Source organism: Lycium ferocissimum, unplaced genomic scaffold, assembly GCF_029784015.1.
Source record: "Lycium ferocissimum isolate CSIRO_LF1 unplaced genomic scaffold, AGI_CSIRO_Lferr_CH_V1 ctg8478, whole genome shotgun sequence".
Lineage (NCBI taxonomy): Eukaryota > Viridiplantae > Streptophyta > Magnoliopsida > Solanales > Solanaceae > Lycium > Lycium ferocissimum.
The window spans coordinates 13,187-29,044 of NW_026727270.1; the positions used below are offsets into that span (position 1 = coordinate 13,187).

General features: G+C 35.7%; 2 pseudogenes; both read left to right on the plus strand.

Moving 5' to 3' along the window:
• Positions 1 to 2,440: 2,440 nt before the first annotated feature.
• LOC132045889 (cyclin-L1-1-like) lies at positions 2,441 to 5,883 on the plus strand (annotated as a pseudogene).
• Positions 5,884 to 6,076: 193 nt separating this feature from the next.
• LOC132045888 (4-hydroxy-tetrahydrodipicolinate reductase 1, chloroplastic-like) lies at positions 6,077 to 15,616 on the plus strand (annotated as a pseudogene).
• The last annotated feature ends 242 nt before the right edge of the window (positions 15,617 to 15,858 follow it).

A 15,858-nucleotide genomic window follows, 5' to 3' on the forward strand; every position in this document is an offset into this window, starting at 1 on the left:
ACATTCTGATAATTGATCCAAATCTCATCCTTTCTATCACAAATAATCTTACGCTTCAAAAGCCCGAAACCATTGTCATTTGAAATCGAGCACTAGTATCTTGTGTAAATCTAAATAGAGCCCAAAACGGCCCAGCCCTAAAGAAATTCTCAACCACTGCTTGCGGAGAATGCCCCCGAAAGTGTCAAAGCCACTGCCCATGGTTGATCTAACCACAAAATCTTGACAAATCCTTATTTTCATTATTTGACATCGTCACGCCGTACTTTTCAATGTCGAAACTCCCGACGACCTCCCACCGAAGGTCTATCGGGATCTATGGCAATACTAGAAGACTCAACAAGATTGGCATCACATTATGTTTTTCTCTTTCGACAAGATCCGATCTCGTCGATTCTTCTTCTTCTTCTTCTACTTCTTCATTACCATTTTCGACTTTCTACTTCTTCTTCACCTCCTTCATCCCATTCACTCTCCTTCATCCCAGCTATCTCCTTCTTCTTTCACTTAACTTTTTCATCTCCTTTTTTTCATCTCGCATTTTCTTCATCTCTCTTATTACATTTTTCATCATCTTTTTCACTTTCTTCTCCTAGTTTCTTCACTTTGTTCATTTTTACCACTTTCTTCTTCATTTTGTGAGATAGGTTTCGTGGGTTTTCCCTCTTTGAAGCCCAGTTTTCACTAAATCTTTCCTCGTTGTTGATTGACAAATAGCGATACAAGTTTATCTAATGGTGTTTGCACCTTAGCTCTTTTACTACTTCTTTCTCCCTCGGTTGGTTTCTCTCTTTTCTTTTAATCAGAGACATTTTATCTACACGCGAGAGATAGAAAAAGTTTTTGTTGGTTAGTGCAACATTCAAAGTAAAAAGGAAAAGGAATATGTTGCAACAAGTAATCGGTTGTTTACCTTGATTGATAATATGTTGCAACAAAATACGAAAGTTGTTTACCTTGACATTGCTGTTGCGGCGGAATCTTAATCATTTGGAAATAGAAAAAGGTTACCAACGGCTGCTTATTTGTTTTGATTTTGCTTGACTTGTTAATATGCTATAACAACTACTTGATTCTTTCAAAAGCCTCAACAATTGTTTTGATTTTATCATGAAATTTGTTGGATAAAATCAAACCTTTTCCTAAACCATAGCATGGCCGACAACAACAACGGCAAAAAACATCTAATTTATTTCAAAACATCTATATTTCACTACAAACACACAACCATCACAAATCTCACTCACAACTTAAACAAAATACACAAAACCATACAACCTCGTGAGATGTTTGGCTTGTCAAACAAGTCTTTGAATTTTACTACGGTAACTTCGGTTGTTGGAAAACATCAACAAAATTGCAAGCCTTTTTTCGGAAAATAACAGGAAAAAGAACAACTTGACACCAAATACCATAATTTCTGGCAACCACTATTTACAAACTCCTGACAAGTGCAAATTACAAAATACACGAAGCTACAACAAAACAAACAACATTCAAGAAAAACTGCTTTCTTCTTCAACTTCTCAACCAAAATCATCATTTTCATACTACGATTTCAAAACCCTAACTTTTGAACGAAGTGAAAAAAAAAAGTTTACACGAGAATGAATAGACAAGCAACAACAATGGAGAGAGAAAATGGCTTAACGACGCAATGGAGAAGAAGAACGAGCAACAACAGTGGTGATCAGGTTTTGAGCGACGGCCAGCCGGAGAGAGAGAGAGATGAACTGAAAAATGGTAACTCTTTTTTTTTTTTTTTTTGAAATAAAGCAGAGTGGGTCGTGGGGGAAGTGGGTTGGGGTTGGAAGAGTTTTTTTGTATAATGTGTGTGGGTTGGAAAGAAGTTTTTGTATAATGTGTATGGATTTTTGTGTATTTGTAAAAGATTATAAGTTTTAAAAATTATAATTGAGTCCCAATTTAAGTTAATCATATTTTTTAAGGACAAAGTTTGACCTTGTTTGGTCAAGTAAACTAAAAGCTATCTTTAATTTCTATTATCTGACTTTTTTGTCACCGCAACTTAAATCTTCCCACTTGCTATGTATGTATGTATATTTACAATTAGGATTCTAGGGTTTGTGGGTATATTTCCTTTTCGGTTCCAAATCATATAGTTATTCAATCATGGGTCCATAATCAATTCTTTGTTAATATATTTGTCCCGCTTTGTAATTCAAGAGATTATAGCTTAATTTTGGTATGGTATAATACATGTGAATTTGACGGAAGGGAAAAAAAAAGGTATGCTTTTTATTTATTTTTTGGTGGTAGGTGTTATTTGCCTGAATTGTTTATACATTTAGGTTTATTTGAGTAGGATCAAAAGTTTATTTTCTGCAACTGCTATATGCTCCCTAAAGTTTGTTTATACAGTCTGGTTTCCAAATTTTGTTTCTTTATTGTCGTTTAGGGGATTCTTGAAGTTACAACTATGATTTACACGGCAATAGATACATTCTATCTAGAAAGAGGAGCAGCTTATAAACTCCCCTTCTAGGAAAGATGGAATTGATGAAGTTACGGAAATGACACTTCGAATCCATGGTTGTGATCTCATCCAAGAAAGTGGAATTTTGCTCAGATTGTATCCTTTGTTATATGAGTTAATATGAAGATAGTTGCTTTTCACTTGAGGCGAGGTCTAATGGAAAGCAATGTCTGCCTCGAGGTAGGGATAAGGTCTCATCATCTGTCACTTCTGCTTGTCGATTTTGTTAGGTATGTTGTTGTTGTTGTTGTACTTTTCTACTTTAAAGTTCACCGCATTTGGCATTGGTGTCTCCTTAACACTATAATTTGCAGACCCCAAGCTGTAATGGCCACTGGTCAAGTATTATTTCATCGGTATTACTGCAAGAAATCATTTGCCCGTTTTAACGTGACGGTTACTTTCTCTTCCCCTCTGCCCCAACTCCCACCTTTCTCAAAAGAAAGAGTGTGTTATTCATACTGAGGTGTGGTTCTTTTGTGTTAACTTGCAGAGGGTTGCTGCTAGTTGTGTTTGGCATGCATCAAAACTCGAAGAAAGCCCGAGAAAAGCAAGGCAGGTGCTTATTGTTTTCCACAGAATGGAATGTAGGAGAGAAAACTTACCTATAGAACATTTGGATACATCTTCAAAGGTTTGATATCTCATTTACTTGAGAAAAGAGTTTATTTCTATCTGCATGTTAGTTTGCTTTACTCATTGATATATTGGGGAATTTACTTTTTTGGTATGTTCTATATCATTATTATTCTTTTTGTTCCTGAAATACCCAATTGAAAGGGTCTGCACATGTAACTCTCCTGAAAGTTGTACACAACTTTTTATCGACAATATTAGTGATATTTCCCCTAGATAAGATCAAAGTTTTGATGCGTTGCAAGTCGCAAGACTGCAATAGAGACTGATGGTGTCGCTGCGAACTTTTTATGTATTAATTCATGAGTAAAACCATACATCTGCAACTTCCCTTTTTACCCGTCTTTTTCTTTTTTTGAGGGATGGGGGTTCCTTCAGATGCATTTGTGCCCACCAAGTTTGCATTTTCTTACATTTCATTGGTGTTTACACGGGGGGTTTCTACATATTGTAAAGACATCAAGTTGATACATTTCTTTGGTGTTTCCATTTGAAAGATTTTTGGTCTCTTTTGCAGAAATATATTGATTTGAAGCAGATCTAATCAGAACAGAGAGGCATCTTTTAAAAGGAGATGGGTTTCATCTGCCATGTCGAGCATCCTCATAAATTTATATCGAACTACCTCGCAGCTCTTGGAACACCTGCAGAATTGAGACAAGAAGCTTGGAATCTTGCAAATGACTGGTGAGTGCTGTTTAGGAGTTGTTATGTTTATCTGAATATGTTCTTTTATGCGGGTGTTGACAACAGAAAGTATTTCTTATTGCTACAAGTTATAATAGCACCTGATTGCTCTATGTTTAATGTAAACATTTAGTGCTCAGTACTTTAAAATTGATTAAGTTATGTTTGCGTTTTGGCCATCTTTCTCTCTATATTATTTGTGTTGCCAACTTGAAACACTTAGAAGCTGTACCATCTATTTTTTCGGAAGCATATACTCTGATATTAGCTTGATAGTAGGTATATCTTTTGGTTCATACTTTCGGTGTGGCATGATCAATATATGACAGTCTTCAAGATCTTCCATACCTGTCCTATAAAATGAAATGGTCATGTAACTGATGTAAAAGAAAGATGTTGGGGTTCTTACGGGATCTATTCAAACAAAAGGCTATAAGTGGCAAAAGCTTTTTGGTTGTTGTTTTTCTTTCAGAATGTTTTCTCCTTTTCCATTCCCAATTTTCTATGCTGTGAGTAATCCCATCATATTCACACACTATTCGTTTGTCCAAATAAAGGAAATATAGCCTTCTCTTTCGTTTTATTTATGTCATTGCGGGTTTTAAATGAAACCAGGTGCTGCTTACATACTTTTCCTTGTGTTATTAACATATAGTTGAAGAATGTATGTAAATAAGATGGCATCCGCTGTACAGTACCTCTTTGGCAACATAGAGGTACTGTATACCAAATCAAGAAGAAAAATCAGAAAAACCTCCATCATTATTAATTTATTATCTAAATTCTACCAGCTAATGATAGGCCCAGGGTTTCCCTATTGTTTAATTTTTTTCAAACCTTTAATGGGATGTAGTGGAAAGTTACTTCTTTCATCAAGGTATCTGTTTCTTTTAGCTTCTATATTTTTTCTTCTAACAAGTGTTATGGTACTATTGGATGAAGCTTAACTAATTGGGCAGTGATCAATAATAAATTGGCCTAAAAATTCTATTTAGCTCTTTGCCCAGAAATGATAATGTTTCTAAACCATAAAACCCTCGGGGGTGCTTTTATTTATGAGCAGTTTGCACACAACACTCTGTGTAAGATTTAAAAGTGAGGTTGTGGTCTGTGGAGTTGTATATGTTGCAGCCCGTAGATTTCAGGTGCCCCTCCCAGAGAATCCTCCTTGGGGGAAAGCATTTGATGCGGACAAGGCTGGTATAGATGAAGTTTGCAGAGTTCTCGCTCATCTTTACAGTCTTCCAAAAGCACAATACATTCCTGTCGAGGAAGGAGGCTCCTTTGCTACATCAAACAGATCAAGGGACTTGCCATCTCTTCCTGTATCCAAGGTAAAGCACTCACCGGTCTTTCGATTTGATAGCCGTCTGCTATATTATAGAACACGTCCATTTTGATACTAAACCCACAACACACACCCCACAATCCCCGGCCCCCCCACCCTTCCTCTCTCTCCCCTTCCTCTTCTTTACAGGAAGGTTCAGTGAATGAAGATACTGGTACACCCGGAAACCAGGAAGTGCCGAAGGAGGCAGTAACAAAAGCTGCCCTTGATAAGTTGAAGGACTCGAAGAAGAGTGATGATGACTCTAAAAGCATGCCTTCAGAAGGGGAGTCAAAAGAAGAGCCTGGAAAGACTGACCATAGAACAGATGCTGGTGGAGAAAAGAACAAGGAGCGAGAGAGGGACAGGGGCAGAGACAGCGATAAGGAAAGACTAAAATCTCGTGAACGTGATAGGGGAAGGGAATCTGACAGGAAAAGGGAGCAAGACGACTTTGAAAGGGACAGGGAAAAATCTAAGGACAGGAGTCATCGTTCAAGAGACAAAGGTAAGTTCTGGTTGATTCATGATTGTCTAATTCCAAACTTCTCAAAATTCAGAGAGGCTTGTGAATGCTTAATGTCCTGACTCTTCTTATGTCTGATTGGCTAGTTTTTCTAGTTTGACTTATTCAAGCTGATCTAAATATTGCAGGTCACTCAGAGAAACCAAAACATCACTCTTCTCGAGGTAAACAACAATAAACTTTTGTCTGCTCTTGAGTCCCGACTCCTGAAAACTGCCTTGCAGTATTATGTATTACTTGTTGTTTTAATATTTTTCAGACTCCACTCGTGCGATTACACTAGGTATGTTGTTGTTCTTGTTTTAATATTTTGCTGAAGTAGTAATGATATTATGGCTTTCAAATACACTGGCTAAAACTGTTGCAAATGTTATTATGTCAATTGCAATTGGTAGTATCAAATATGGTAGTCTCTTCAAAAGTTAAGCTATTATCTGGACGTGACTTTGTATCTTTACATGTGAGTACTGTTTACTTCAAGATTGGTTAAGCTCAATTTTTTTTTTTGTTTTTTTGTTTTTTTGTTTTGGTTTTGTTTGATGATGTAAAGGTGAATGGTTGTACTGGAAAAATGGGGAGGGCAGTTCTTGAAGCATCAATCTCTGCGGGGCTTCAACCCATGTCTGTATGTTTTAGTGGTCCAGAAGATGAAGGAAATTGTGGAGGCGGGTGGAAAAGAGATAACTGTGTATGGTCCTTCAGATAGAGAAAACATCCTGTCCACTGTCTTTGAGGAACACCCGAATCTAATTGTAGTGGACTATACAGTGCCTGCTGCTGTGAATGGTAAGATAAAGAGTCAAAAAGTTTACATTTTTATGCCAATGACATACATCAATTCAGTTTCAATCTGCTGACTTCTGTCAATATCACTATCTTTTGGCTGTTCTGATACGTGACATATGCATTGCTCTTATTGTTTTGATATGCCGTGTTTGATGCCAATGATAATTCATCTGTAATTAAGGTCAATTATTCTATATGAACTACTTTAGACCTTCAGAATCATTGATGATGGAAATAAAAGGAAATAAGGATCAAACAATCTAACGGTCCTATTGAAGAAAGAACATATTCTTCTGCTGTACTAAGTTCTATCTGAAATTTGAGGGGCTTTATTACTTATAAATGTTGTTTCGTTAATAATGGTGTGGAATCACTATCTTGATGGAAGCATATCCACGCGCTATCATAGACAATAAGTTAGCAACATTGCCCCTTGGGCTTTGCTAGTGGCAAGAGTTGTTGGTTAGGCACGCATCACAGCTTTGAACCCTGTCGTAGTAAAAAAGCATGCTATTTAAGTGGAGAAAGGTAGAGGGGCAAGTCCATTATCCACCGTGTTCCAAACCGTGCTCTACTAGCCTCAGGGATTTCTCGTTTATCAAAGAAAAAAAAAAGAAAAAAAAAAATGGTTAGCAACATTGGTTGACCTTATCACAAGAAGCAAGTCCAGAGTATCCTTGGAAGTATGCTTTTGAAGAGATAATCAGTCTTGGGAATGGAGGAAGTAGACAAATTCATATACAAGAACTATCTTTGCACAAGAATAGGTGAAGGAGAGGGCAGAATGATGTGGACAAGAGCGGAAAGAAGAAATTAGTGTATCTACTCAGCGGGTACAGAGAATGCTTCGGAGAGCAAAAGCCCCAACAAAGATGTTGTTTTTAGTGGCTAGCTTTTGCATGAGGCATGTCTAATAGTACGAAACAACTTGCACAGAAGATGGGGTTTTCTTTTTTTCTTTTTGTGAAGGTCCTGCTGGATCTGTATGATATTTCCTGCTATATTGTGACTTAGCAAATTGTGTGTATGTTTTGGAACCTTATGGTGTTCAGTGAATGATGCTTGGAAGCAAGCAGCGATTAGCTGGCAACAACAGAAGCTAAGATTGTAGGCAGACATGGAGAACCATTCCTTTATGAATATTTTGGACAATTTTCTTAGAAAGAAACCACAGTTGTGTTGAGAGTAAAACATAGAATATTTCTCTTGTAAAGTGTAGATTTCCTTGGTGTACGGGGAAGTTTTCTAATGATTTCTATAAAATGCTGAACTTTAAAGATTTGTCTACACACTCAAAGGGACCAGCCGAGCTCTTTTGTATAGATAGTTAGATACAAGCCTCTTGATGCTGTGGTTCTTATAAATAAAATTTACCAGTATAGGTAGGTTCCTGTGATATCTATTACACGTGTCTAGTGGAGGGTAGAAGAGGCTGTGGAATGAGGCATAAAATACAAAAGCACCAAAATGATATCTATTGCATTCTTTGCTAGAGATTCCATTGACATAGCCATTGTACTTTCCTTATTGCCAGTATGAACTTGCAGATAATGCTGAATTATACAGCCAAGTTGGAGTGCCTTTTGTAATGGGAACAACTGGTGGAGATAGGGAGAAGCTGTACAAAACAGTGGCAGACTCAAAAGTTTATGCTGTGATCTCCCCACAAATGGGAAAGCGGATTTAGAGATTTTTTCTTTTTTATTTTTATTTTTATTTTTTTAAATAGTACACCAGACTTTAATTTAGGTGGTAGCTTTTCTCGCAGCCATGGAAATCATGGCAGAACAATTTCCTGGAGCTTTCTCTGGGTACAGTTTACAGGTTTGTCTCCTTCGCGACATGTATATGAGGTTAAGATAAATTCTTTTCATCCAGAGATTTGCAAATTGAGACCCGAATGGCTCGTGAATTTAATGCTGCTATAGAAAATGTTAAAGCTATTGGGAATTACTTTCTGAAGATCACTGCACCAATTAAGAACTGGAACTCGTTGATTTGAAGTGCTCTGCAAAATTAGTTTTATGGAAGACAGCAGAATTGGACTAGTGATTAAGCAGTAAATAACTGTATCCAATTTTACACTTCCACTATCATCCATCTTTATATTACATGTTCTATGGATGAATTTAGAGTTAAGGACCTTAAAAATAGTAATTGCATGAGATTGTGTATAGGAAGGTGTTAATACTGAAGATATATGTTGAGAACAAGCAGCAGTAGTTTCGGGTAGACATGAATTGCTGTAGTTGGACTTCCATGTCCGCATTGTGGCTGGATATCTAAAGGGGCAAATGAAACCACCAGTTGTTGCTTCGTGTGTGATTGGGCCACTAGGTCGCTGGATGTCGTTTTTTCATCTTGGCTGCTGCACGATTAAAATGGCTGTTCCTCACTAAATGAGGAGCTCTTTAGCAGCTGTTCCTTTTACAACCCGGGTTTTGGTTTGCCTCTTACAGTTCACGGATGGAGAGATAGGCAGATCATTAAGGGGTGTGAAATAACTTGGAAATGTCTGAACATCAAAATACTCCTTTTCAGCTTCATCTTTAATTTCTTTTTCAACTTCAACCAAATATTTTCCAAACGCCTACTAGATCTTTTAGTACCCACCATATATCGTGCCTGTGTTTTAGGTTACTATTTGAATGCTCCTGGATCAGACAGAGCAATTTAAAGACCGTGTCTTTCTAGGGGTTGGTTCTTTTATTATTTTCTGCTTCGGATTTGACATACAGAGGACAAACCTCGTGTACTGAAATATTAAGGAACTGGTCTGCAAAGAATAATTGGAGGTCTGACTGTCTGATTGTGCTGTTTAACAATAAGATATTATATCTATTTGGCAAATCTGGGTATCCAACCACATATGCGAAGTACATGCTTATTTCCACGTCTATTTATCTGTGCATTCATAGTGCATTTTGTTTTCTTCTTTGCTTACCCTCTATTATTTCCTTATTTACTGATCCTCTTGCAGTCTTATTCATCTCAACATGTTAACGTAATATTCAGTTTGATTTTATAGTATGCTGTGATTGAAATCTGAATTTTGACCCTCTTTATCAGATTATAAGGTGATGGAGTCTCATCAAGCAAGTAAATTGGACACTTCTGGAACTGCGAAGGCTGTTATCTCTTGCTTTCAGACACTAGGCGTTTCTTTTGATTTGGATGAGGTGCGTCTACTGCTTTGTTTGTTCAATAACGATAAAACATTGACCTATCATGTTCTTCCATATCCTCCTGTCCCAAATTTCAATTCCTTCTTCCATTATACTATTTTAGTTCGTCCGGACTTTATCCTTTTCACTAAATAGTGAACTCTCTTATGAAATAATGCTATTCTACTTATTTGATTCTCGTCTTCCGCTTTTACAAACATGAGTTCATCTTTGCACAATTTGACTATTTTCTAATACCCCCAACTTAACTGTCCTGCATAAATAAGTTGACCAGGAAAGAATCTGATAACGTAGAGAAGAAGGTTGACTATATTACTCTGCGTAAGTTCTTATGCCTCACAGCTCTAAAGTGAAGCATCTGAATTCATGGTCAATGATGGAGAGTATCAGGTCTATGTTGCAGCCAAATTGATAGGAAATAGCTTATCGAAAACAATTTTTTTCGTGTTTATCAATAATTTAGATAGCTGGAATGGGCTTCATGAGAGGATCTGATGATAAAGCCATCAGACTAGTACAATATGAATGTATCACCTCCCTCCACTCCTCTGTATTGCTTCAAAATGGCGCTTTTCGCTTTAGAACTTTTGTGTATACTGAATCAAATTTCTGAATTGGTGATGAGATCCGTCAGATATAGAGTACGGAGTACGTCCACTATTTTTTCTTCCAAAGCAATCATCGTCCCTGGCACTTCATTGTGAGGCTACTTGCTCCTATGTCATATCTTGTTCCATCTGGTTCCTATATCTTCTCTTAAATCTATTGCACTATTTCGATACCAGCGAAAAGTAAATTATATTTCCTGTACGGCATAAATGTTCTATTAGCATTGCCTGAGATGGTTTTTCCAGCTTTAAGTGGTGGTACAGACTGCCAAGTTATTGAATATTTTCAAACTATGTTTCAAGTTTGAAAGGGGAAGAGAATGAAACTAAAGAAGGATTAATATATTTTCAACCTTCTTCGAGTTTTTGGGAGGAAAAGAGAATGAAATTGAATACTGGAGTTGGAGCATATAGAGAAATCCAATTTGCTCTCAAGCCTTGACATTGATTTCTTTTATATTACTTGTATTTTAAAAGGTAGAGTATATATTGACAGTTATCCTCATGAAATATTCTATCAGGTACAACTAATACGAGATCCCGTGCAACAAGTTGAGATGGTTGGTGTCCCCGAAGAACACTTGTTAGGGCATGCTTTCCACATGTACCATCTGACCTCACCAGACGGAATGTAATACCGCCTGTCCTTTGATTTTTCTCATTTTTGTTGCCAATGTCTATAAATTGAACAAACATTAACTTGGTTTCTCTTTTTCAGGGTTGGTTTTGAATTTCAACACAATGTTTGTGGTAGATCTATCTATGCAGAGGCACAGTTGATGCTATACTTTTCCTTGCTAAGAAGGTAATCAAGCTTAATATGTCTAAATTGTTATTAAAGCTTTTCTTTCCTGCGGTATCACCATTCCTCTCAAGGAACAAATTCAGTTAGAATTAGAAGTTTCATATAATTCTAGTCTCTCCAATTATTACAATGCTTTCTAGTTTTTTATTCTGCATTCACCAAATCATAACAGTGGGTGTTTCTGAGTATAGGTGAAGTTGAAAGAAGAAGAAGCGGATATATGACATGATCGACGTGCTGCAGAGAGAACATGCGATAACAGCTGAGTTACATATGCTGGAGTAGGGTGTATAGCATTTAGACTCGGAATGGAGAGAAACGAATGGTGGGTTCAATTTTGTTGGCTTTGGCCCTTCCAGTGGTTCTTGATGCTTTCGGATCTGTAGTTGAATGACTCTTAAGATGCAGAAATAAAAATAATATAAAGATTCTATTATGACTAGTAGGTATAGCTCCAGCCTCCATGCAAGCATTATGTGTGCTTCTCTTCAAGAGCTTGTTGTATGCTTTTTCTTCATTTTTCATTTGTACTACCAGAAGAGAAAGAATGTTATAGGAGGTTCCCAATGTTTTTGAGAAGTACAATATTATGTATTGAGTTTCGGCTATTTTTCTGTTAAGATTATTAGTACATGATTTACATCCAATAGGTTTGATGACTTAGTTCAGTTATTATAATTATGCTTGGATTAGATGTAATAGAATAGTATACTAAAGTTATATATGTTGTAGAGTATTACAAATTTCCAACCAAGCTAGTGTGTGTAATAATTAAAGTTTTTCCTTTATTTCTCAGTCTATCTATGCCAAAAAAAAAAACTCATGCTTAGAAACTATGTAGGACACCCGCTATGCTATGCCATGCCAACGATAAGTGTTTAATTAGTAGAGACTTTTGGATGGTATAAGAGTTCAACTAGAAGTAGGCCCTTTTGGATGGTATAAGAGTTCAACTAGAAGTAGGCTTAATTAGAAGTAGGCCTAATCGAAGTGTCAAAATGAAAGTACCGGATGAGTTTAGGGTGACATTTGTAGTTTTGTCATGTATCGAAGAATGTACATAACACGAAGATTCAACAGTGAGAATTTTTATGAAAATAAAAAGGAAAAGTCAAAAATGCGCCTACTTTGTTTTTAAAGTAAAAATATCTCCGTCACAAATTTTGAATAAAAAATATCATAAAATCGTTAAAGTTTTTAAATATACGCTGTCTTGCCGAAAATCCCCAAATCTAAGAAATAACCGGAATTTCATTTTTAATAAGATTTAAATGCGTTTAAAACCCGATCTAACTTAATTAAAAAACCTCTACGATCCCCGGCCAGATCCCCCAATTTAATTCCGCTCCATCTTTTCACATTCGGTTGTCAAGAAAAAGAATTGATGCGCTTAGATTTTTAACGATAGAAGTAGCAAAAAAGTAATAATGTATTTCGAACATGGCAAATTGGACAGTTAGAAGCTAAAACCGAATGCCAAGCTAGAGCAGTTAGAAGGAGTATGCGTATTAAACAACCCTCTAGAAAGTAAGGATGTGGGTTTGGAGAAAGATAAGCCCGAAATGGATTTGGGGAGGCTAATTAGTAAGTAGTGAAAAGATCGACAGACATTTATTGAGCGGAATTAACTGAAAGACAAGTAGAATTACGTTTGAGGGAATTGGAAGGGGATGCAGTTTTTAATTAAGTTGGATCGGGTTTAAATAATGAAGCGAGTTTGAAAAATAAAATCTGGTTATTTTGGGGCTTTGGAGATTTCTTTCAAGACAGGAGTATATCTGAAAACTTTAATGACGTGAGGGATATTTTTGATCCAAATTTGTGACGCAGAATATTTTTAGCCCTTAAAACAAAGTAAAAGGGCATTTTTGACCCTTTTCCCAAAATAAAATGTTTGGGGTTATGGATATGAAGTGTTGTGGACATGACGTCCCCAAATGAATACTCCCTCTGTTTTAATTTATGTGAGCGTTTTACTCCATGACGTTTTAAGAAGAGGGAAGATTTTTGAAATTTGTGGTTCAAAATAAGTCTTGAATATTTGTGTGGTCAGTAAATCATTTCATAAAGTGAATTTGTTTTCAAATTAGGAAAAAGGTCATTCATTTTAGCACGGATTAAAAAGGAAATAAGTTCACATAAATTGAAACGGAGGAAGTATATTTCTTACATACACCGTCTAGTTTCTTTTAGTCAAGTGTCAAACATATCTTGGAATTAAATCCCATTAATCCATGCTGGAGCATTGGCATGATACTCCTAGCACTAGTTCATACTGCTAAAATTTCAAATGTTTGAAACATTGTGGTTAGCGCACTTGCTAATGAACATTGGAACTATCCTAATTACAATAAATGAGGCTGTGATAAAAATGTCTTAATTAATAAGTTTCAAATTTTATGTGATTAAATGTAGTTTTTAATGATTAATAAATACTCCCTTAGTCCCATTTTAGTTGTCCACATTACTATAAATATCCGTTCCAAATTACTTGTTCATTTACAAAATCAAGATAGAATTAATTAAGTTTTTCCTACTTTGCCCTTAAACATTAATTGTTTTTAAAGTAACCAATATTGATAAGAGTGTAATTGGAGAGAGATAAGGGTAATGCAGTAAAAATACACTTTTATTTATGAATTTTTAAAGGATGTGTAAAGAGAAAAGTGGACAAATAATATGGGACAGAGGGAGTATACTTTTAGTATTTCGAGGATTTAATTAGTAAGGTTTAAGAGAGTAAAATTCTAGTACCTAAAGTCCTCCTTTTCTGCGAAAATCAAAGGCGTTACTGGGGAAAAGCATTTCTCTAATTGCCATTGACTAATCTTTTCCCCCCTTCTTTTTGAACACTTCTTTTTTAATACATAGGGGTAGGGGAAGGGAGATGGAGAAGGGAATTACAACGTGGGGATGCGAATCCTCACCAATAAGGTATAAGTTTAGGTAGCCAATCAACTGACTTATTAAATCTCTACTCTTTTTGAACACTACCGGACAAAATCAAAGACAAATCTAAAATATTCAGAAGATGGTTACTATTATGAAAAGGTGGATTCATTATATGACTTTGACGGTTCAACCTTTAAATTTTTACCATTGAACCCATTATGCTTTTGAAATGATAAGTTCAAATTCAATAATATTTCTTAAAATACTACTCTCTCCGGATAAAAAAAAAATGTCCACTTACTATTATGAAAAGGTGGATTCATTATATGACTTTGACGGTTCAACCTTTAAGTTTTTACCATTGAACCCACTATGCTTTTGAAATGATAAGTTCAAATTCAATAATATTTCTTAAAATACTACTCTCTCCGGATCAAAAAAATGTCCACTTAACCTTTTTTTCTTAGGTCAAAAAGAGTTTCCACTTATCAAATCAAGAAAGAATTAACTTTATCTTTTCAGATTTGCCCCTATTAAGTGTTATGTGATCAAATTCCAATACCTATTTAATTTGGGGCAGTTTAGTCAAATTACCTATTTTTGTCTAGGAGTTAATATTTTCTTAAGGGTTGTGCAAATCGCTAAGTGGACACTCTTTTGATCCGAAGGGAGTAATTTCTTACATATGTAGCTACTCCGCGTCGAAAATGTTGAATTCAGTTGAACTCATTGATTATATACTACGTCATCTACTATAACTAGTATTAATATATACATTTAATTTTATTATGACTTGAATATTTTGAAAGCTTAAACCATACAAAGAAAGAAAGTAAAAAAAGTAAAAACACAAAGAATGACACCAATAATGACTTAAGGAGTTGCATCCAATTTTAGAAAATAAAAGTAAAAATATAGATATAAAATTGACTCCTAACGTTACTCAAAGAAGTGCACCCAATCTTCACCACATTATATGATACTTTAAGCTTGGATACACACATCTATATTAAAGTACTGTTTCTAAATATATTATTACTATGCATAATGATTCAGGAAAAGAAGCACTGGTTGCATGGGTTCATGTGAGACCCCCACTAGATACGCAAAATTGATAACATAGTTTGATTAAAGTTGGGGACAAAGCTGGAGTCAGTAGAGAGTTGTGTTTGTGATTTTTCCTATCTATTGGGTCCTGTTTGGTAATTAATTGTTTGACTCACACACTGAATTTAATTTGTTCCGCTGCTAATTCTCAGAAGGTCCTACACGCTTTCTATTGGTGAAAATGTGGAAATCATTGATATGTTTAGTTTAATATGAAGGAGCTTTTTGAGATGAATATGACTGCAAGAAGATCAGTAAACTTTCCTACTTGTTCCTATTCGTGCACAGCCAAAGTTGAAAACTCTGATTTGTGTGGATTCCTATTGTCAAATGAATGTGGCCAGAATAAGAGTCCGTCAGTGTTGGCAATCTGTCTTAATTGGGTATGGTTGTGGCTTGATTTTCAGATTTAGCATACTGCATTTCATATACAGATTTGAAAGGCCAAGATGGTTCATAGACTTTTTTGCAACTATCACTCATGAAATGACATACAGAGCAAAGAGGAGAAGTCAAAGGCGCAAGAACTTTCGCAGAAGAAGACAGTGAAAATCTATGAGGTAATTAATCAGTAGTCGTGTTATTGTTGTTAGTTCATTAGTTTTCTTGTCTACATTATCAAAAATACATTTTATTAGCAATACTTATATGCTCTTCCTCCATAAAGTAAAGAAAAAGGTTACGGAAACTACAACATAAGCCATTAATGGGAATTGGAAACTTTGTTTAAGCAATCTCTAGTCGCAAAATGTTAGATAAATACAGTGAAAAATCACAGTTAAACATTAAATAGCGAAATGTT